The sequence below is a fragment of the Lemur catta genome, chromosome 7 (genome assembly GCF_020740605.2).
Source record: "Lemur catta isolate mLemCat1 chromosome 7, mLemCat1.pri, whole genome shotgun sequence".
Taxonomy (NCBI): Eukaryota; Metazoa; Chordata; class Mammalia; order Primates; family Lemuridae; genus Lemur; species Lemur catta.
The window spans coordinates 77733446-77750427 of record NC_059134.1 but is presented as its reverse complement, the minus strand read 5'-3'; positions in this window follow the sequence as shown (position 1 = coordinate 77750427).

Sequence of the window (16982 nt, the reverse complement as noted above, 5' to 3'; positions counted from 1 at the left end):
ATTGTTTAACTATTTACTTGTTAATGAATTGTTTTCATAAACAGAAAAAACACACTGTAATTTTTAAAGAATTTTCTCTCATGATTCAGAGGTTACTCAACTGGTTTTCAAGAAAGGCTTGGCCAGATGTGCTGAGATTTCCCTACAAGTGCTAAATTCTAATTCATGTGGGACCATAAGGCAGTTACCTCCCATTTATGCTTGTTAGGAGCTGCTTGATTGCACTGAGACCGGAACCAAAGCCAACTAGTTCCTCATGAATATACAGCCTCTTGAAAATGTTTCTGTGACTGAGTTTCCTGGCGACTTCTCCAGGGTCTATGTTGACACTGAGCAGTCTCTGCCCTTCCTTCCTCTTTGTTTGCAGTTGTCTCTGCCTGGAACACTTCCTTCCACCAAATTAGTCCCTGTCTGGCTCCTTTTCACAAACAAGTTTTCAAGTTCAATGGCCCCTTCTCAAAGAGATATTTCTGACACCCACTATGTGAATCATCTGCTCCACTCTGGCATTTTCTGTCATAATATTAATTATTTTGTTTGCTTCATAGCACTGAAGTTAAATAATTGCTTTTTGTTTTCTTTTTTACTGTGCTTTGTCTTACAATTTGAGCTCCCTTGAAAGTCGGTCTTCAGTCTGTCTCATTCAGACCTATAAATGTAGTACCAGTCCAAAGATAGATACTAAATAAACATTGATTGAATGAATGATAAGTCCCCCCAATTGCCCATAATTACAATATTCAGGGTGAAGATATGTTTCTCTTTAGTCTGGCATTTTCATATTAGTTAAATTATTAGTCCTAGAGTAAAAACAATCAAACAAATTGACTTGGTTCAGGAAATAAAACATTTAAAGTACAGTCTAGTTTCTTATAGTTAAGGTAGTGGCTCTGGAGTTCAAATTCTAGCTTTGATCTGGTTGAATTTATTTAATCTCTCTATAATCTTGGGATATTAAATTTACCTTTCTGTGTTTCAGTTTCCTCATCTGTAAAATCAGGATAGTAATAGTCATGAGAACAACTTTATAAGAGTACAATTCTTACAAAAATACCTGACATAAAATAACTCAATAATTATTATTGCTTTTAAAATTTTTATAGAGTAACCATAATATTCAACATTGAGATTGTACCTGTGCACGTGATAAAAAGAGCATGAGAATAACTTGGATATACAGTAAGGCTGTAGCTAAGGATGTAGGTGATCACATTTTCTACCAAACCAGTGCTTCTCTTGGGATAGCTATTTACAGAAACCCGTTTAGGTAGGTGAATTGCAGAAAACACAATGTTGTGTAAAGATGGGGCCATCTCAAAGCTGCTGAATATGTGATTGCTGAAATCTGTATTTGCTGGAAATTGTCTATAGTCCCTGCAATGCACTTTCTTCTAGTGTTCCTCAGTTCTGTAGTGTCTATGAGATTTTTTTTCATTGAAATGGATCCTCAGAGACATAAAATGTTTGAATAAGGCTTTGTTAAAACATTTTCTTTAAGTATACTTTCTCATTTTTATTTCAGATTTCTTAACGAAAACATCTTGGCTGTCTGAGTAAATAATGTGAGTCAGATCTCAAATATACTTAAAGTGTGATAGTAACATAATAATTGCCAGGCATTCTCTAGAACTTACATTAAACCAGTTCTCTTTTGTGAAAGAGACATTTTTCAGAGCCCATGTGACATTCCTCAGACCTCAAATGTGCCCATCATGGCCTCTCATAAAAGTATCTGTCAAATTCAATGGCATCATCAGAATAGGGAAGAAGCCAGAAAGAAAGTAACTCAAAAGACCAATATATTTCTTCAGAACTGAAAAAACAAAATGTTTCATTAGTGGGGAATTGGTCTTGGGAATTTATACTTAAGATTTTCAAATGGCAACAATGTGTGTAGAAAAATTGTTTACCTTTGATATCCTGTGTTAAATTTTCTAGTCTATTTAATGAAACACATTTCTGTAATGTAAGAGTTGACAAGAGCTCTGTTTAGACAGGGAGAGAGTTTGCACGTCGTAGACCTTGGAGAGAAAATAACCCCTCCACTTATGCCTAAATTCTCATAGTGATGATTTATTTTGCAATTTTGAGCATTGCTCTAGAATTTTTGTTCTAATTTCCCCCCAGAATGTAACCAATATTAACTAAGTCCCAATTAATCACAAGTTACTTTTCTAGATGACTGCCCCACTTGCTATCAGACACATTTCTTAGCTTTAACGAAACTACTGTATTTGTAAATCAGATATCCAATAAGGAAGGCCATTCTCAGTGTATTTTGGTAATACATTGAGATTGTCAGTTTGTACCATTATTGGCAATACAGACTTTGCTCTCTCAATTAAGATGGTGTCTTCCAGATTTCTCCATTATAAAGGTACATTTTTCCTTGACATTAATAAGTAATATGAAGAGTGATCCCAGTGATTTTTAGCATCTTTTGATAATATTTGACTGAAACTATTACAGATTGTACAATAGAGATTTACTAATTGAATAATTTCTTCTACAGTTAATAATTGGCATTCGTTGTAAAGACTTGATTTTTCCTTCTCAATATCCCTCCTCTTTGTTTCTGTTTACTTTGTTTACATCACCATGGGCTCATAGATTTTTTTTCCTCTCTTGTTTGTAGTCAATTGTTATCATTCATTACAATCACTATTTATTTTGACTCTTAAATGTTTGAGATGTGGCCAGTGGAAACCATACTTTGTTCTATGTATCCTTTGATATATCCTCATATGTTGAGCATTTCCATACTTTTGGCCACAGCAAAATGTCTCATTTTTTACATTCTCTGTCCTTGCTCTGGAATAAACTATTTATCTGAGGAACCCTGGCTATTTCAATGGTGAAGGAAATTTTAAAACCAAGATGAGGCATGTCTTATAACCAGGTTGTCATAATTTTTTGGCCCATTCCATTGACAGAGGTAGGACATATGTATATTCTGAAGATCATGGGTTCATAATGACACTTCTGATTCTAATGCTATATCACAATGTTTTTCTTCTCTTTCCCCATTCCATATTTTCCCCATTTTCACATAGAGAACACTGATTCCTCAAACTTTAATTTTTTTATCATTTACTTAAAGCTAAAATACATATTAGGTATTTTCAAAATCACCACACCAATATTACTACAAAAATAAACTGCTATTAAAATTAAAGATTTCTTTGCATTTTAAAAATATATACCCCACTGATGGTATATAATCACTTACTGTATCCAAAAATTGTCTGACTCATTTTTCATTTCTTTCTTCTGTATGGTTGTGTCATCAGCTTAAAATATATTTACTTTTGTTTCTGTTCATATTTGAGTACAAATGGTTTTCCCATCCTTATTGCTTTTTTGGGAGCGGAGAATATCAAACATTAACTTGGTTCAAAAATTATACTATACAACATTAATGAAAGTTATATTCCCTTTCTATCTTTTCCACCCTGATCCCACCTACTCCCTGTTAGTGGTTAATTTGAGTCATTTTGGTTTATTCTCTTCTGTGTTTCTTTTTGCAAAATAAATTTATGTGTGTGCATAGATAGATATAGACACACACAGATACATATCTATATGTGTGCATTATACATATATATATATAAAACACTCATATATGTATATATTTATATACAGTTTTTATATATATGCACACATAAAAATCACTTTTATCTCCTTTCTTACATAAAAGGTAGCATACATTATATACTATTTTGCAACTTGCTTTTTCCACTTAATATTATATCTTGGAAATCACACCAAATCAGTCATAGAGATCTTCTTCATTCTTTTTTGGCAACTGTATAGTAACAATTCCCTATAGTATGGATGAGTGGATACACTATATTTAACATTCCATGATTGTCATTGACCTTGTTTTCAATATTTTTCTGTTACAAATAATGCCACAATGAACAAAATATGCATATTTTCTTCATACTATTAAAGATGAGCCTTCAGGGTAAATTCTTAGAAGTGGGATTGCTGGGTAAATTATGCATTGATGTGTAATTTGGTTATAGAGTTGAGCACCTTTTTATAAGTTTAGGGGACATTTTTATCTCTATTTAATAAACTGTCAGTCATAGTATTGCTCCTTTAAAACATTGGATTTCCTATTTTTTTCCTTAAGTGGGATAATCTCTTTTTATGCTGAAGTGATTGTTTTGTTACCACTGATATATTTTTGAAACATTTCCCCAATTTTCATTCATTTTTTATATTATTTATAGTGTTTTTCACCTTGCAAAAGTATTTTGATATAGTTGAATTTATTTCATATTTTTTATTGAATTTTATTTTTAAGTCACAGTTGAAAAAGTTTTTCTCATCTTTAGTTTATAAAATAATGAATCTATGTTTTTGCTAGTACTTATATTTTATTTTGCTTTTTGTTATTTTTTAGAGCTCTAATCCATTTGGAGTTAACTTTTGTGTGTTGTGCAAGATAGTGGTTCAGTTTTGCCTCTTTCCAAATTTCTATCAGATTGCCTACCATAAGTTATTAAAAAGTCAATTTTTCCTCAGTTATTTGAGATGTTTTTATATCCTAAATTTCCATATGTACTTCAGTGTATCTCTGAACTTCCTTTTTTGTTTTACTGATTCATCTGTCTATTTATGTGCCAGTAGCAAAAGAGAAATAGTTTTCATCAATTACTCAATGATTATTAAAATTGCAAGTGCATTTATTTGTGTCAATCACTTAAATATCAAGAAAGACAACACTGGAAACCCTAGGAAATGGCATTTATAGAAATAGTTTCTCAATTCAAATCAATTAGCCTCAGTTTTTTTCAATTACTAACTCTGTGCTATCTATTTTGAAGGTAGAAGTAACTTTACTCTCTGATATTATTTGCTTTGATTTGTTCTTTGATAGATAAAACTTGAATGAGGAATGAAATATTTAAAGAACCTAAATAAAAATTATGTCAAATAGTGTTTCAAGTGTGAAAGAAATAGGATGTCACTCAAAATATATTTTTACGTACATTATTAATATTAATATTAGGTGCTAATTTATATAATTTATGCACTTACTATTTCCTCAGACACAAACATTCTGTTGAGAGAGCTAGTTTTCCTTACATTTACATTAATTTGTGTTTGCTCTTACTAATTTTAAGAGAGCAGAAAGCCTGATACACCACAATATTTCTTGTTATTGTCTTCAGATTTCTGTGTAGTTGTATTTAAAATAGTCTTGCTATGATAAAATCACAGTGCTATGATCTTTAGAGAAAAGATAATACTGAAAAGTACTTTTTTTTACTTTTTATTTTCTATTGTATTTTTTATTGATATATAATAGTTGTACATACTTTGGGAGTACATATGATATTTTTATACCTGCATACAAAATTTGTAGTGACCAAATCGGGATTTGGGATATCCATTACCTTAAATATTTACCTTTTCTTTGCATTGGGAACATTACAATTCTTCTGTTTTAGCTATTTTGAAATATATAATAAATCATTGTTAACTATAATTTCTCTACTGTATTATTAATATCTAAAACTAGAACTTATTCCTTCTATCTAACTGCATTTCTGTACCCATTAATTCATCCCCTGTTTAGTTCAGTACAATATTCTGCAACGAGAATGCTGACCACACTGTGCCCTGGGATGCTGACTGCCATAGTTCGTCCTGATAGTCTTTATAAAAATGTCTGTAAGATTTCTTTCAGTACATAACATTTTGAAGACAACAAAGAGAGCAACTATCAATAATTAAATTTATACTTTGAAATGAGAACTATATACATTCTACTAGGTAGTTAACTTAGAACTGGGGTCAGAAAACCATGGCCTATAAGCCACATCCATCCATCTGCCTAATTTTGTAAATAGAGTTTTGTTGAAACACAAACCATTTGCCATTTGTTTTCCTACTACCTACAGCTGCTTTTGTACTACAATGACAGAGTTGAGTAAGTATGACAGAAACCGTATGGCCCTCAAAGCCTAAAGTATTTAGTATCAGGCCCTTTACAGAAAATACTTGCTGATCCTGACTCAGAAGATACCACATACAGAAGATTGTAAATATTATAAAGCAGTATTTTGTCAGTTATCTATGACACAGAATTATCCTTAAAACCGAGTGGCTTAAAGTAATAATTCAGTTTTTCTGAGTCTGTGCTTTGGTTGGGCATTGTTTGCTGCTTTCACCTGAGCCCTCTAATGGAGTTATATTCTGTTGGATGACAGCCTCAGTAGGAAAGTCCAAGGGGGCCTCACATATGCTAACAGTTGGTCCTGACTTTCATTCAAGGGACCTCAGTCCTACTCTGAGTAGCTAATCATCAGTATGAGAGTCTGGCTCAGTGTTCAAGGGAATGAAGGCAGAGACTGCATGAAAGGCTGCAGTGAGTATCTGTGAACTCCATCAGCATGAAGCCAAGTAGTATTTGTCATTACTTTACTGGCAGCACTTGGCACAACACTTTGTATATGGCTTTGTAGAAGTGATAGAGGCATCAATACAATGATGGATCATAAAGCAGAGTTTAAAGAGGGCAAGACTAACCATGACAACCGAGACCCTTGATAGCAAATCTCTGGACATGCCATTCCCTGATTTGTCTAAGCTGCCTGGACAAGGCCTCTGACAAAAACTGCTCATTTACTTGTTCCATGTCCTTTGTTAGATTTTGATCAAATAAACATTAGGGACTACAATAGATGTTTAGGCCAAATGTAGTGAAAGGTGAAAATATAAGCCTTCTGTATGCATGATCAATACTCACATGCAATGTTAATAAGGCACTCTGCAGTCTGTAAATTCATGAAGGAATTTCCAACACCTAGGTTATGATTTACTCTGTGGAATTCAGCCATCTAGTAAACTAACTTTAACATGCCAGGCCCTTGACCTTCACAAGGCTGAGTGTTTCCTTTCAGGTCAGTGATTTATGAGTGCCCATAATATTTACTTGAAAGGGCCCATCAGATTAAATTGTGCACTAAAGTAACAGTCATGGTTGTTTCACTTCAGTCAATTTATTTGGGTCACACAGCCTAAATACTTTAAAAGTCAAGTACATTACATATATTGCAGGATTTTCTCTCTAACTGGGGCAGCCTCAAATAGATAAAAGATCAATGAATGTAGAAAAACTAGAAAGCATATCTGGAGAAGCAAACTATATACATGCATCAGGTAGCCTTTTATTTTTGAAAACAACTAAATTAAGACAAATGACATTACCATTTCTGTCTAAAACTTTCAAATTTATTACTATTTTTATTTTTAGAGTCAGTATTTGACATAGGAGAAATTTTTAATATCTGCCTTTATAAACATTCATCTTTGAAAATGAAGTTTGCAATTAATTTTATTGGATATTGGCAATACTCAGAATCCTACTTTTCATAATGCTTTTTAATGTTCTGCTCTTGTAAATGACTCTCTTCTATGCTTTCCAAATAACAGCTTGATACATGATAGATTTTAACGTAGAAAGGCTTTTTGCAAAGGACTCATACCCACCATGCAAAACCAAGATTTAAAAAAAACCCCTTCCATCTAAATTTCAGACTTTCTATGTCAAATTTAGAATCTTGCATTAAAAATTGTATGGAGGTAAAAAAAAATATTATCTAACCATTTTTCAATCAAGATATTACTTTTGCTTACAAAGAACATATTAAGTACTAACCATTCATTGTATGGGACCCTTTAATTGCTTTATTTATTTTGTACTCACAATAACACTTGAGGTAGGTCTTAATATTTCCTTTGTGCAGACTGAAAAGGACTTGCGGATGTTAATTGATAAAGTTAGAATTCAAAAAGACCTGCCCTATTCCAAAGCCCAACTGTGTGCAATCCACTAGATAGTTTCTTTGTTATGTGTACAGCAATGTTATGTGTTATCCTAAATGAAGAACTGATCTGACAGCCAGTTAGATATTTGCACATCTTTCTAAATATCATAGAATTATTAAATGGTTAGCCAGGGAACTGCTGAGGCATTTGTGGCACCAATGGAATAAGTTGGTGCCCTCTTAAGTTTGGGCAGATAAGGCCTTTTGTCTTTTCAATTTCATTGTGTATCCTTTTGTCTACAATAGTTCCATGGACAATTTTCTATTATGATTTTAAGAGTATGATGCCACTAAAAGCGAAATGAGCCTTAGGTATAGATAAGCTTAAATCCCAGCACTCGCATTTACCAGCATATAAATTACTTAGGCCACTCCAACTCTCTGAAGCTTGAGTTCTTCATTTGTAAAATAAAGATGATACTTGTCCCTAACTCAACTCATTGAGTTTTGGTGAGGATTAAGAAAGCACTATATATGGAATTGTTTTCACTAAATATAAATAATTATGGTCCTTTTATTGCTTTATTCCAGACATCTTAGCCATCTACTTTAGGATTTGTATTCTTTCTTATATAGTACTACTTTTTGTTTCCCTTGAGTCTTAAATGCAGGGATCAAAACTGGACAAGTTCACCTCAGAGAAAATTGACTGTACTGGAGCGATATAAATGGTTGGAGATGAAATAAACTTTTACTGTGTTATCAAGATATTTGTGTTTATCTATTGCAATAGCTATTGTTAACTTAGCTAGTACAAGCAGAGTAGCTTGTATAGTATATTTTCTTGACAAAGCCAAACACATGAAAGAAAGGGTCCTTTGCAACTCTTAAAGTTAGGGTATCTGACTTGAAGTAGGATTTAAAGTGGACCCTGAAGAACACAAAGGTGTGAGGAAATAGCTACACACAAACCTGAAAATGTGGGTTGAAACCTGATTGTGGGAGCCCTGAAAGCCAGGCCAAAGGCTTCACATTTTTCCTGGGGAAATTGGAAAATTATTTATGAAAGAGATAATCTGATAGCAGTGAGAATTTTGTCTTGAAGGCAGGGAATTATTGAATGACAGAAAGCAATTAGGAGAATTTTAGAGAAGGCACAGGTGTGCAGTGATGAGGGTGTGAACTCAGGCTAAGGTGAAAGCCCATTGATGAATTTATTCAGCAAGAATTTACAGAATTCTTTGTATGTGCACAGCACTATCTAGGATACAGCAAGGAACATGAGAGAAGGAAGAGAGAAAAGTGTAACAGACAATTGGATATTGAAGGGATTAAAATGTCTGAGGCGTTTCAGGTCTCAGTAACTGGGGAAAAAAATCAAAACTTCTTAAAAAGAAAAGGAAATTAGAAAGAACAGATCCTGAGGGAAAGGTGTAGTGTTAGTCATGTTTAGATGGTGAACATGCTTTTGGAATGGAATTGTTCATTCTGCACGTGGAGCTTTGGAAATAGAAGTAGGCAAGACATTTTGACTAAAATTTTAATTTTTAAAGTTTGTTAGATTGAGTGACAATTGAAATAGTATCAACAGAAGTAACTATATAAAAATGAAAGGAAAAGATCAGACATGAATCCATGGATAATGCTCTCATTTGGGGGGATGGGGGAATCAGGGGAGTCTACATGAATTTTGGAAATATCAGACATGAAGGCCAGAAAGAGTTTGCAAGACAGAGCAGAACAGAAGCCATTCAAATGTTGCAGCATGCTACTTACTAGCTATGTAGCTTACATCTCTGAACTTGTTTATGCATCTAGGTGAGGGGGACAGTAATGCACACATGAAAAGGATATTATGAGAAATGAAATAGGTAATGAAAGAGGTAACTTGGTGATTGGGTAAGAGTGCTGGTTCTGAAGCCTGAAGGCCTGGAGTGTGTAATCCTGTCTCTGCCCCTTAGTGACTCTCTGAACTTCCAACAGGTGACATCCTTGTCACCTTGCTTCCTTCTTATATGATGAGGGAGGGAGGATGGTAAAAATAATACCTACCTTGCATATTTGTTCTGAGGATTATGTGTACATGTAAAATAGCTTACACCTTGCCTGGCACACAGGAAAACACAAATAGATTAATTATCTATTATTATCTATGTAGTTAGTGATTGCTATGTACAGTGCTTAACACACTACTGGGCATATGCAGCCCTCAATATGTAGTTGTTACTTATTTTCATTTAGAATAAAGGAAGAAAACTTAAGTGATTTATGAGTGGGAAAAGATTATTTTTGACATCATTCTTTTCAAAATTTTATGAAAGGGAAAAATGATTACTTAAGGAAACCAGGTAAAATTAAGATTTTGACAATTTAAGAGAAAGAGCATATTTTTATAAAAGTAAAGAGGCTGGTTGCATGGATATGGAAATATCGAGCATTAAGGACAGGAAAACAACTGAATAGCTTTTTTATATAATATTTTTTCATTTATTTCCTTTATATATTAAAAATCATGATTTGGACAGTATGTTAATAAGGTAACTTAAGGTTTTTAAAAATTAATTAATACTATTACATGGTTTTTCTATGTCTTTAGTGTTCAATATTATTTGTTGCTAAGGACAATAATAATTATTACTATTTTGGAATTCTGACTAGATGCTTTACAGGCATACTTTTCAATCATTCCAACTATAAATCTTTTAAATATTTTTATAATTATTTAAAAATATGTACACTCACAATTGTCATGTAGATATAAAATGTACACATCAGATTCCATTTTATTTATTAATTAAGGAGTTACAATAAATTCAAAGGAAATTCACACTACTGCACATATCGAATAGATGCAAAATCAGTAATGAATTGTATACCACCACATCCAATTTAATTTCTATCATCAAGAATTGCTTATGTTATCAGTTTTCTACAAGTTACAGAGTTGTAAAGTAGCTCAAAGACAATGAAAGGTGAAGTCCTCTAAAAATCGGATAACCTGAAAGTGTATGCTAGACATGACTTGTTTTCTGTTGAAGATACCATGTAATCTTTTGGTCCATTTAAAATTATTTTACAATTTTCCCTACAGTTCACATTTTACATACTAATAAACTAGAGAAGGAGTAGCTTAACGTGGATCCAAGGGTGACAAGAGTTTGAAAGGCAGCTAAGAACTACCTGATTCAGGAACACTTTCTTATTCTATTGGGAGGTAGTTCTCACCTGGGAATGATTTTTTTTTTTTGTCCTAGGGCATATTTGGCAAAGTCTGGAGACATTTTTGGTAGTCACACTTGAGTGCTTTCTGCCATCTAGTGAGTAGAAGCTGGGGATGCCGCTGAACAACAGCCGGTGCCCCTCACAACACAGATTTATCAGGCTTGAAATGTCAGTAATGCTGAGGTTAAGAAAAGGTTTTTTAGAGTATGGACTCCTTTAAACAACTCCATGTTCTTTTACATTTCTATTTCTCATTAATAACATTTCTATCAAGTGGAATAACACCTTGGAAGTAAAAGATATCACCCAACATTAAAGCTGTAAAAGCTCTTGGGGCTTTTTTTCCTCCTCATTTGAATAGACACATTTTCTTTAGTGATAGTCATTTTATTGTGTGTGTAGGCTCTGTCGAGAGTCTGTGATGCTGGAGGAGTTCTTTGCAGTGGCACAGAAGGAAATCACAAAAGCACAGAAGCCAAAGGGTATACCGTGCTGTTTTCACAAATTTAGCTTTGAATTAAAAAATATATATATGTGAAGCACAACAGATGAGCCTGCTTACCATGTATTCTAGCAACAACTCCTTCAACACTCTCTCTTCATGCCAGAAGAGGTTGGTAAAATTGCCTACAGAGCTACCATAAAGAAAATAAATGGACTTGACATTTAGGCCTCTCTGAAGACCTAAAATGCATTTTAGAAACATGTCATACTAGGACTGTAACTTTTAGTGGAATATGTTGTGATACTTTTGCTTCATTGTTTTCTTATTTGTTCTAAAGAGCCAACTTCTGATATAACTTTATGTTACTATTCTATAAATACTGTAACATTGCCCGCATACATAAAGAGCAGCTTCACTTCTTTTATCTTCTATCTTGCTCTTCATGAAGATGTACCTAATTTCTGTCCCATGTAGATTTAAACTCAATGAACACCCTGAAGGTTTTACTCTCCTTGAGCGAAATGACAGTCACACACAGATTTCAACCATGTTTAAAGGTCATATCCTATTGCCACAACTTGTTTACCTCACCTACTTTCACCTTTATAAATCCCCTCCTTCATACATATTTGTGTCTCCCATCTTGGGCTTCCCAGCTGTTTCCTAATAGTCACCTGTGTGATTCTGTCACTCGTGGCTACCCTGGTTTTCAGTTTCTTAACTTACCCTGCAACCTGTAACTTCTGGGATGCCAATACAAGAAGATGATCTATCTATGATTGATCTGACATTGCCTCTGGCAGAGACAGGAGAACCAAGCTTGGCATTTTATTAATACAAGGAAAAGAATAGGTTTGTTTCTGGAAAACTCAGCGCTTAAAAAATTGAGCAATATCCTAGTATATGAAGGGAATTAAGAATGTTGCATCAAATATGTTTTGTATCTGTTTAGACCCTAACATTTTGTATGAGGCGATTATTCTTTTTACCTATTGATCTGTTACAAATTATCCCAAAATTAATGCTATTTTATTGGATCTTATGATTTTATAGTTCAGGCATTCAAACAGGATTCAGTTAGGCTATGTTCTGCTCCACATAGCATTGACTAAGTCCATTGTGTAGGATTCAGCTGGTGAATAGCCTTGTCATAAGGGTTCAGAATACATTCCCTCATAAATCTGAAACATTGCAAAGGGTGCCTGGAAGACAAGATTAAGATGAAACTGGTCACCCGTGTGCCTATACATGCTGCTCCGGCAATGCAATCTCAAAGTATTAACTTTGTGTATCCTGACTCATGGTTCCAGAAAGAGTGTCCCAAAATACAAGAGGTAGGACCTGAATAAAATATGGACTTTACTTATTGTAATGTATCAACATTGGTTCATTAATTGTGGGAAATGTATCATAGTAATGTAAAATATTAATAATAGAGCAGACTGGATGTGGGATATAAAAGGACTCTCTGTAGTCCTTTCATAATTTTCTGCAAATCTAAAACTGTTTTAAAATAACAAGTTTATTTTTCTTTAAAAAAGAGATTTAATTTCAATTTTCAGCATAAATTCAAGACAGCGAATATTCTGCCACATACTCACCATCTTTAGCATTGAAATATCCTATTAATCTGTCCAGGCACAGAACAATTTTATTTTTGTTGTTGTAATTTCTACAAGCCTGTGATAAGCAGAATGACCTCTCCAAAAATATTCACATCTTAATTCTTACAATCTATGAATCTATTATGTTGAATGGAATAGGGACTTTGAAATGACATTAAGGTTGTATTTCTTAAAATAGGGAATTAGTATGGATTGTCCAGGTGGGCCCAATCTAATTACATACATGAACCCTTAAAAGCAAAGAATGTTTTCCCGCTGGAATCTAAGTTACTGGGCAGAAGGAGAAGTTGGGGATATTTGAAGTGTGAAAGGGACTCTCTAACATAGCTAGAGGTGCCAAATGAAAAAGCATTAGAAAGAAAAACAGCAGCCTTCAGGGATAGAATTTCACTCCCAGTGCCTCCCAGAAAACAGGGATCTCAACTCTGTGACCTTGAGGAACTGAATTCAGCCATCATCCTGAATGACTGTAGGAGTTAATTTTTCTTCAGACCCCTCAGTAAGACATACAGTTTTATGGATACCTTGAGTTCAGCTTTGTGAGACAGGCAAGGCTACCTGGACTTCTGACCTACAGAATAGTGAGATAACATATGAGAGTTGTTTTAGGTCACTAAGTTTGTGGTTTTTTATTATAGCAGAAATAGAAAACTAAAAAAAAAAAAAGCCCCTCATAATCCCTTAGAAATAAATACAGCTTCTTAATTCCACACACACGCACACACACACACACAATAACAACAGCAACAACAAAATAAAAACTTAGCCAGAGGTAGTGAAGACATAGTTTATGATCTTTTTTTCTGTATTTCTTCTGTCATTCAGAATTACATGGCACATTGATCCTTTCACTGCAGGACATGACTATCGTGATCTGCTGTAGTTTTACAATGCAATTATTATTGTTTCTCTGTATTGGGGTCACTAATAAAATCTGCATAAAAATTTAAATCTCTCAGTCTGTAGTGGTTCAGATTTCTAGTTTGAACATAGTCTTTATCAATTATATTTCTGAAGAGGTTCTCTTTTCCCATATTCAGCACATTTTCAAATTCTAGTTATTCACTGTACATGGGAACAGTTTATTTGTGTAGCACTACAGCTTTCTGTTCTTGGTCTCTCTGATTTGAAATACCCTATAATTATGCCCATATGTGTTTGCTATATGCAGAAACAGGGTGTAAAATTATATTACATTCTTTGTTAAGAACAATAGCTTCCAAAAATGTTTTATGAACTGAATTATGACCCCTCCCAAATTCATATGTGAAAGCCCTAAACCCAATTAAACAGTGTTTAGAGATAAAAACGTTAAAGAGGTAATTAATTAAGGTTAAATGAGATCATATGGGTGAGACCCTAATTGATAGTAATGGGGTGCCCATACCAAGAGGAGGATACACCAGAGATCTTTCTCTGTCTGGACAGAAGAAAGGCTATGTGAGGACACAGCTAGAAATTGACCATATGTAAGCCAGGAAGAGAAGCCTCACCAGAAACTGACCTTGCTGGTGTCTTGATCTTGGACTTCCAGCCTCCAAAACTAAAAAAAAAAAAAAAGTGTCTGTTGCATAAGCTACCCAGCCTATGGTATTTTGTTTTGGTGGGCCAAACAGACTAATATATGTATGGATTGAAAATGTACAGTTTATATATTTATTCAGGTGTTAAGAAAATATTAAATATCTACTATGACCACCGTGGATTCTTCTAGATTCTGGGGATAGAAAAGAAAACTAAAACAGACAAAAATTTCTGTAATCATAAAGATTATGTTCTAAATGCGGAGAGAGAAAATAATCGGGGCAAATATATAGGATGATGATAAATGCCAAAAAGGACAATAGAGAAAGGGGAGGGGAGATGAGGGAATATCAGAGGGTGGAATATGTTAGATACAGAAATGGGGAAAGGCCTCATTGAAAACTGGCTTTTGAATAAGAATCTTTTAACGATAGTGAGTCCTGTGAATAGTTGGGGGAAAAGCACTCCAGAAAGAAGAAACAGCAAGTGTAAGAGTTCCAATAGGAAAATGTTTCTTAAATGTGGACAGAGCCACGGACAGCCAATGTGACAACAATCGAGGAGTTAAAGGAGATAAAGTCTGAGGGGGAGCTGGAGGGAAACTTGTAATTCCCTCTAAGGAATTTGTCTTTCACTTTGGGTTGGGATGCCATTAAAGTAGAAGGGTGATATGATCTGAATTCTAATTAAAAATAGCGACTCCAGAGGTTCTGTTAGACTATATTGTGTATAGGATGGGCACAAAAGCAGTGAGATAGGTCAACCAGCTATGACAATAGTCCAGGTGAAAGATGATGGTGGCTTATATACATTAATAGATAGGTTGTAGTAATGCATTATAAATGGCAAGAAATGGTAAAAATCTGCATATATTTGGATGAATCTGGATTTTGAATGTATTTAAATAGTAGAGTCAACAGAATTTGAAGACATTAGATGTGGGATATGAGAAAAAGAAATGTATCAAGAATTACTCCAAGAGTTTTTTTTTTATTTTTTTCTGAACAAAGAGAAGTATAAAATTGCCATTCACTGAGATCATAAAGATTTTTCTCTATGTATAATTTGCTTGTTATGCGTATGTTCTAGAAAGGTTATTCCAACTTAATATCATCACTTACACCTCAGTTTTAAGTTAACGATTTATGAAGGGTAAGTTGATGCATATTTGAGAACAAGTAAGTAAAGGGTATTAATGCATTAAACAGGTACATTATTTTTTGCATTTTTATATGCAGTCAAAACTTATAAGATTCAGGAAAAATATCTAGTAGAGTTTCCTGTTCAAAATTGAATAATTAATTTCAGCATTTCTAAAAATTGCTTCCCCAAATTGTTAATAAATACACACAACAGCAGGAGCAACAGCAGCAGCAGCAGCAGCAATACAGGAATGTATTTCAATAATGTTTAAACTGCAAAAGTTCTCAAAGCCTGGATATATTAATATGTTTGTAAATCTCCCAAAGGGAGGCATTATATGTGGCATTTCCCAGACATATTTAGTTATAGAACACTGTATTAAAAAATCTTGGGAGAATTCTTTGGTAATAATTATCCAGTTGATAATAATAAAAAGATAAAATATAAAATGCTTAAGGAACAAAATGGCACAAAACTAAAAATGGGGATTGCTATCATGACTTACTTTCTCTTGATATATAGAAGCATTATGTGAAAAGTCTTAAAATGACATGAAATCTACCCACTTGAATTCCATATTAAATAATTCACTTTTATTACTAAGATAAAGTTAAATAATTTCAGCACTTCCCTGTGAAACATGGAAGTATGTTTTCTTTAACTATGGGAGTTCAGAACAGGAACACCTTTGTGAACTGTGGTGGAAAATTAGATTTCCTGAAGGAGTCTGTTTTGACAATGAAGAAACAGAACCTGCATCGGTTAGGAATTGCATTGAGCTGCAAGAAATCAAAAGTATCACTCTAGTAGCTTAAATAGAGAGGATTATTTTTCTCACATTGCAAGAAGTCTGAATAGAAGTTGTTAGTATTCATTCAGCTACTCAGCGGTAGTATTAGGGTCCCAGTCTTTTTTCTTTGACTCCATTTTCAGTAACTCAACAAGGACTAATGTCTTTACTTTCTGATTTCACCTTCAATGATCTTTAGACAGCAGTATTTCACTGTCTCAGGTAACAAGAGCGTCGCTTAGTTAAAAGATTTTAGAAATACATAAATCATTTTGCCTAGAAAACAGAATGTGAGAAAATAAAGTAACAAATGTGTGCACATATTATTTGCAAACCAAAGTTAATTCCTTAATAGTGCCTCATTATATCGTCAGAGAGTTTGGAAAAGTGGGATTTGTTTTTCAAAAGTCTTTATTTTCAAATCTTCATGAATTAAGTTGGAAAATATG